General features: G+C 41.4%; 1 long non-coding RNA gene across 1 annotated transcript; it reads left to right on the forward strand.

Annotated features, from left to right (window-relative positions):
• Window positions 1-2649: 2649 nt before the first annotated feature.
• On the forward strand, window positions 2650-6183 carry LOC115649523. The gene is made up of 3 exons (XR_003999848.1): window positions 2650-2760; window positions 3912-4032; window positions 5607-6183. It is a non-coding gene; the product is annotated as an uncharacterized LOC115649523 (long non-coding RNA).
• Window positions 6184-7931: the final 1748 nt, after the last annotated feature.

Below are 7931 nucleotides of genomic sequence, written 5' to 3' on the forward strand. Positions count from 1 at the left end.
GTACTAATGTATGTCTTGATTTCATTCTACCAGCCACCTCATTTGAATAGCAGAAAAAAATGACCCTTTGGGGCTAGGAGAGATTCTGGCCTGGTCTACACTACGCTGTTAATCCGATTTTAACAGCGTTAAATCGATTTAACGCTGCACCCGTCCACACTACACTGCTCTTTATATTGATTTAAAGGGCTCTTTAAATTGATTTCTGTACTCCTACAAAATGAGAGGAGTAACGCTAAAATCGATATTACTATATTGGATTAGGGTTAGTGTGGAGGCAAATTGACGTTATTGGCCTCATTATTTTACAGTAGCTACCCACAGTGCACCACTCCAGAAATCGACGCTAGCCTCGGACCATGGACGCACACCACCGAATTAATGTGCCTAGTGTGGACGCTCACAATCAACTTTATAATAGCTGTTTTATAAAATCAAATAACTAATTTGAATTTATCCTGTAGTGTAGACGTAGCCCCAGTTTCCTATGCGTTACAAATTAGACCCTTTTAGTTCTTTGTTTTAAGGCTTAGCTAGTAAGAGACAGGATTTTGTATTATGTCTGTTAAGTAAATTAAAGGAATGTTAAAGGCCTGGGCCTCAATGTGAATTGTTTTGGTTATAAAACGTAGTAAGGTTTAATTCACAATGTCTTTTTGCTCAATATAAAATACTGCTGTTTGTATTCTCAAAGGTCTTTATAAAAGACTGTTTGCGTAAATAATAAATGCTTGCATCAAAAAAAGCCACCACCACAAATAAGGTGTAAAGGCTATTGTTAACCAGATGGTTACCAAAAAAAAAAAAGGGAGGGGGGAGCAAAAACTCTTATCAAAATGTATTGGTGCCAGAGAACCATCAACATGTATCCATAATTAAGAAAGGGCAAACTGATGACCCTAAAGTGGAGGCTGGCACCCTAAAGACAATTGATTAAATCAAATCCGGGGCAGGATGATCCTCTCGGAGGTTTTTGGAATGTTTACATCAAAAAATAACATGAATTAAGAAATAACTGGTCATAAACTGACACAGCAAAATCCTTAAACTTCAACAACAAAAACACCCTATAAAAACGGTAGTTTTCCATGGAACTTTGGGTTTGTCTTGCCACACTCCAAAAGTATCAAATCGCAACCAACAAAGCTCTGTTCCTCTCTGCGACCAATCTGGCTGGCCACTAAATTAAACCAAGCTCTAAACTGGTAATTATAAACATCAGCTGGTAAAACTGTGTGCATGGTGTGTATGTATGTATAATTAAAAAGTATATGCTAACTGTTGTATTCTCAATAAATGCAGCGTGTTGCCTTCTCCCCTATAAAAATCCCGTGTGCTTCTTATAAGTACACATCTACCCCAATATAACGCGGTCCTCGGGAGACAAAAAATCTCACTGTGTAATAGGTGACACCGTGTTATACCAAACTTGGTTTGGCCCCGCCCTCGTTCCTTGTTCCCTGACTGCCCCCTTGAGAGACCCCCATCCCTAAATACCCCCAGGACCCCATCTTCTACCCAACCCCCCTATCCCCTGATGGCTCTGACTCCTATCCACCCCTCCCCACTCCCTGACAGACACTCACCAGCAGTGGTGGGAAGCGGAGCAGCCCGGCCCCTGCCCACTGCACTCCGCCAGCTCTCAGTCGCAGCACTCCACTTCTTGCTGACAGTAAGTGAGGGGTTGGGGAAAGGATGCCCCCCCCCGTGCTCACCTGTGGCGGGAAGCGGAGCAACGCAGCCCCAGCCTGCTCCACTTTCTTTGGCCTAGCCCCAACCATGTCACTGAGGGGTGGCTGGGAAAAGTTCCTGCACTCACCTACCCGGCAGGAAGTGGAACGCCATGACTGAGAGCTGGCAGAGTGGAGCTGGCTGGAGCTGGGCTGCTCTGTTTCCCACTGCTGGTGAGTGTGGGGAGATTGGGGAAAGGATGCCCCCCGCACTCACCAGCAGTGGGAAGCAGAGTGAAGTGGTCCCAGCCCGCTCCACTCTGCCAGCTGCCAGCTCCCAACATTCTGCTTCCCGCCACCGGCGAGTACAGGTAGGTTGGGGGAAAGGACACCCCCCTCATACTCACCTCCAGAGGGAAGTGGAGCACTGCATCTGGAAGCTGGTGGAGTGGAGCGGACTGGGGCCGAGCTGCTCCGCTTCAACCACTGCTGGTAACTGCAGGGGAGATCCCTTCCCACAAACCCCCTCCCCCGAGCGACATGGCTGGGGCCAGGGCAAGGGAAGCAGAGCGGGCTGCTCCCGGCCCCCTGCTAATCCCCCGGGACACTCTGGGACTGTGGGGCCCCCAAAAGTGCCCTCCCACAGCTCCTGCCCCTCAGACACTGGGGGGAGCCCTTGACCACCCCCGAGACTCTCTGCCCCTTATCGAACCCCTCTGCCTCAGCCTGGCCTGGTACCCTCAACACGCTGCTCAAAGCAGTGTGTTAGAACTTTCCCATCTTATACTGGGTTGCATTATATTGGGGTAGAGGTGTATAACATAGAGATAGTTGCAATACTTAATATTAAGGTTGTCTGGACTCCTACCTCATTCAGTGCACAGGGTGGACCTGCTCTGATAATTAATCAGGGTTGTATGGTGAATTATACTGTTGTCTGTAGGACTCTTGCCTCATTTGTTGCAGAAGGTAGAAGTTGTGTAGTGAATGAGGCAGAGGATTTCAGGAAGAAAAGGATGGTTAAGGAAATTGATTGCCCCCCTGGACAACTGGAGTCTCTCTCTGCCATGGAGCTCCTATATGATGCTAGGTAAGTTATTCACACCAAACTTTTCACAGTTAGCACCTGTGAATTGTATGTTCCCCATTTTCTGGTTGCCCAATCTGAGACACCTAGGGACAGATTTAAAAAAGTGCTGGGTGTTCACAACTGCAAAAGAAGACATGAGGAGCTGTGTTTTGAACATATAAAGAGCTATAACAATTCTAAATACTCTGAAAAATCATGCTCTAGGTCTCTCAAATTGGGCATCCCAAATGAGTGGATATTTTTGGCTTTAACCTCTCTGTGAATTCCTCAGGTGAAAAATGGCTATAATAATAACACTTAATCTCCAAGGGGTGTTATGGAGATAAATTAATTCATGTTTGTGCAGCCCATGGATACTCTGAAAGGAAGGAACTTATAATAATATATTCTGTGCAGAGTTGGGATGGTATGCATTAAATAAAGCCTGGGGCCACATATTGATTGAGGAGGATAAAAAGAAATAGGGAATAACTACCCTTTTACTGAATGAGGCATGGGTCTTGATCATGTAACTCAAGACCATGTCATAATGTATATACAAAAGAGGGCTGAATGAAAATTGCTTGAGCAACCTTAATTTTGGCATTTCCTAATTTTTGAATGCTTCACGTTGCACCCTTAATAATTTTTAATGTAGGGTGGTTGTGGTTTGGGTGTTTTTTTTTTATTTTTTTGCTTTTTGGTTAGTATAATGTACACTCAAAGTGCAAACGTTCTTAACTAAGGGTATATGTCAATTGGCCATACAACATATGTGGGTTGATTGAAAATTTTCCATTCAAACTGGTTTTGGATGGAAAACTGGATTTTCAATTAAATGAAAATTTTCATGGAAAGTGTCAAGTGTCTACTTCTGTGGAAAATTTTGACTTATTGAAAAAAATGAATTTTTTTTTTTGCTTACTCGTACGTTTCTGGAGCCATAGTCTAGGTAGCCTACAAAGGGAAGGATTGCATTTGCTTGCATGAGTACATAATCCTATTCACACAATATCCCCAAAGGGCTACTGTTAAGTAGTTTAGGCTCCAAAAGATGTGTAATATAAAATGAGTTGTTGGGGGGGGTTGTTTTTCCCCCTCAAAATTTAACCTGACTTGAGGGTGCTTTCATTTATTTTTTCCTGTTAATTTCAATGAAAACTTCTTTTCAGAATGTGAATATTCCAGCTGTTTTGGAGACTCAAAGGAAAGAGCATTGTGCTCGTGCATGTGAACCAGGAAGTGAGGCTGGCTGGTCTCCTTGCACATTCCAAGATGAGCAAAGTGTAAAAGGTAAACAAAGAACACAAGCGAGAAACAAAGATTTTAAAACCCTTTTCCATTTCAGTAATCTCTTTGTGTTAATGATACAATAGGTAAGAGTTGTGTTTTAAATCTTGATTTTTTTTATCCTATTTTTAAAAACAGTGGAACTAACAAGATGCATGCTAACGGTCTCTGCTTACTCCCTTGTTTCTTAGTGCATTACATGCTCTATCTTTGGGCTGTGTTTTGTATTTAGATTGTAAACCCTTTATGGCAGGAACTTTTTATTTCTTAGTCCTCAGTAAAGTGACCATGTAAACAACATCGATTTAGAAATACTTGTTAAGTAATATTTCCCTACCAAAATAACTATTTCACAGGCATAACAATACATTTCTGGTTGGGAGATTATGGCACCATAGATACTATTTGATACTATGCTTCATAGTGTGCCTGAAACATACGTATATGACACCCTAACTGCAAAGGCAATAAATGAAAGAGCTGTCTGAGTGGTAAAAGCACATTAGCTGATTCCCAAAGTGTGGTTTTGAAGAGCAAGTGTAGCTGGAAGTGCAGTTCTCCATTAAAAAGTGATAGTGTGAAAATTGCACCAGGGGGTTCTTATTGTGTCTCAGGGATTCCAGATCAGTCTAACAACAAGGGCCACAAAGAGTCTCTGAGATCTGAAAGTCAAGTTGGCTTTCTTTCTTCTCACAACTCATTATCCGTAATAAACACTCTGCAGGACAACTTATACCCTCATTTTCATCTGTGCAACCCTGTTGGCTCCAATTTCCATGATACACATGCAAACCTCAAGGAAAGCCTTTGCTCTCCCACATAATTTCTGCTCTAACAATAGCTCTAACCTTGATACCTTCTTAGGCTATGTCTGCACTGTGGACCTTACAGTGGCACAGCTGTACTGCTGCAGCTGTGCCGCTGTAAGGTCTGTGTAGCTGTTCAATGCTGATGGGAGAGTGCTATCCTGCCACCATAATTAAACCACCCCCAATGAGCAGCAGTAGCTCTCCCACCAACATAGTGCTGTCCATATTGGCGTTTTTCACACCCCTGACTGACAAAAGTTTTGCCAACAAAAGCACTAGTGTAGACAAAGCCTTAGTCTCCTTCTACAAGATTTTTCTTTCCCTTCTTCTGTGCTGTTCTTTAGATTTGCAATGCTCTCCTGTATCTGTTTGATAACATACTTCCCTTGCCACATTCACGTCCCTCCTAAAAACAACTCTGTCATGAAGCCTACAGAAAGTGAACAGGCAAGGTAACCAACTAATAATACTGTTTGTTTGTTTTTTTAATTAAAGGGACTGAATCATTAAAATGTGTATGTTCCTTACTGAATAACCACATCATCTTCTTGGCACCCTTGTCCTTCTTCTGCCCTTCTATCTGTTTTTATATCTGACCCTCGCTTGTAGTGTCATGTCAAATCAGATTGTATTGGTCTTCTGGACAAGGACTGTATCTTGATTGTGAGGTGCCTACCATATTTTAGGATAGCCTTAAACTCCATAAACTTTCCTACTTTTATTATTTATTTTTAACAGCTGTCACTGCAGGCCTAATTTGTCTTGCAGGAGCCTTATTATTCATCATATATGGGAAGAAGAGAACCCAACTTGACTTCATGCTTTCAGGATGAGTTTGTGGCTCCTGAGGAGTGCAACTTCTGTGTTATGATTCTGGGTAGGGTTCAGTGCTCACAGCCATCAATGGGCAGCCAGATCTACCGGCCAGTTGAAGAGAGGGGCAGTACTCTGGCCAAACCATCTCGCCTCTTTTGAAGGGGATTAGCACCTGTGGGGACAGTAGCTGTGAACAGTCCTCTGCTTAGGCTGCAATTGTGGCTGGCCTATTTGTGGAGAGTCACAGGGGAGGGAGAAAGCACCTTTTACTGCTTCCTTCTCTTTTGCGATGGACAAGTTTTGCATTTACTTATCACAAAACTGTTCAAGTTACTTTCTGAAGAAGGCAAAATCAAACAATATTAAAAGAAATTGATTTCTCCCAGATTTTTGGAAACATAATGAATAGTCAGCCTTTGAGAGTTTCACTTCTAGGCAAAACTGCTTTCATGATTCTAGTTAGACATAGAGCTGTGAGAATTGCTTGCAGCCAAAACCGTGTGAAATTCACCTGGGTTGGGGTTTTGTAAAAACCTCTGAGGCTCACAAACCTTCTGAGTGAGCCTGGGTCCAGCTCTGAATGAGAAACAGCTGATTTTGAATCAAATTAATGAGGAACTCAACTGAATTTAACATTGGGATTTTGAGTTTAGTTGAATCTGAAGGTCAAAGTGAAACGAGTGGGATGTAAACCCACAGAAGTCAGATATGAAGGAAATATATGTAACAGCCTCTGAGCTAGATTCCAGTCTTCTTACTTAGTATGTTACTCCAGGAGCAGTCCTATTCACTCCACTGTGACTGATCTTGGAGTAACTTATTGAGTGAGGGTATCTGTATATGTAACAGATGTTTTTCAGACTGATTTAGCTATGTGATGTTTGAAACTATTGTACATCTACACTGTTCACATCTATAATACTAATATAGATCATCCTGATTCTTTCAAAATATGCACATGGGAAGGACAAGAAAAAAATGACATAGATCTTGGCTATGATTAGCACAGCCTAAAGACTTGTTTCTTTGTTTTGACATTTAAAGGGCTTTTAACGTTTGGATTCATTGATTTTAATTGCATTAAAGTGTCTTGAAGTTTTAGTTTGAAAATGATTATATAAATGTAGGTTTGATTGAACGATGCTTAACAGATTATAAAAGCAGAATGGACTAGCCTCTGAGCTGTTTTTATAAGAAATGTGGATTTTCTATTACAAGATTCTGGCATGGATTTATTCAGCTGGGATATTACGTTTTTTCACTTCCTCTTGGTAGATCATTTACAGTGATGATGACACTCCTGTCTAGTGGCTTAATAACTAACTTCTTTTAAAAGTCTCTTGCCTTCCTTACAAAGGAGATTGAAGGAAGGCTGCAGCAGTTGATACAGTAATTAATGACATCTTTATTTGTTGGTAAAAAATAAGTAGGGAAACAGATTTACAGAGGGTGAGTCCCTTTTCTCATCAATCAAACTATATACAGAGTGTAGTCACCACTTCTTGTGGTGCCAAGGTGTTCCTATAAGGTCTGCTATCCAAATACTGTCCCAGTCTGGCTTGCTACTTATGCGTTTTGATGAGATCACACAGCATAAGGTGGTGCAGTAGCAAAAACTTTGCAATTTTTTTTTTGAGAGGGGATTATGAAGCACTTTTAATGTGCAGTATGTGAAAGGTGCTTTATATAAGCAATATGTCTTCCTACTTCATTTCTCTCTCATCTGTAAAGCCAGTGATGGTTGTAGGTGAAGGCTGAATTACTCTGCCACTGCTGGTTCCAATACACCTTTTCATGGATTCATAGATTCCAAGGGTTAATTACTCTGTTAAAAAATTATGCTATATTTTCAGTTTGAATTTGTCTAGCTTCAACCTCCAGCCATTGCAATGTGTAATACATTTCTCTGCTACATTAAAGAACACATCTTTAAATATCTGGAGCTCAATATTTAGTTTCCAGCTATCTGATGAGTTCTGTGAATGGTCTGAAGAGACACTCATTAAAACTCCAATCACAGACAGTATGCTTGTAATTGAAGGCATGAATGTGAACATTGGAACTGCAGGCATGCATAAAGAACTAATGGGAAACAAAGGTCTCAGTTTACAAAATGAGAAAGGAAAGTGTTTAATAGAATTCTCCTACTTTAATAATCTGCTCATTACAAGCACCATCTTCATCCAGCATCCTAACTGTTTAAATTCACTGAGGTCACCTGATGGCAAGACAAAGAAGAAAATCAGCTATGTAATGATACAATGATGCTGGAGTTAA

Source organism: Gopherus evgoodei, chromosome 3 (genome assembly GCF_007399415.2).
Source record: "Gopherus evgoodei ecotype Sinaloan lineage chromosome 3, rGopEvg1_v1.p, whole genome shotgun sequence".
In the NCBI taxonomy this organism is placed as follows: Eukaryota; Metazoa; Chordata; order Testudines; family Testudinidae; genus Gopherus; species Gopherus evgoodei.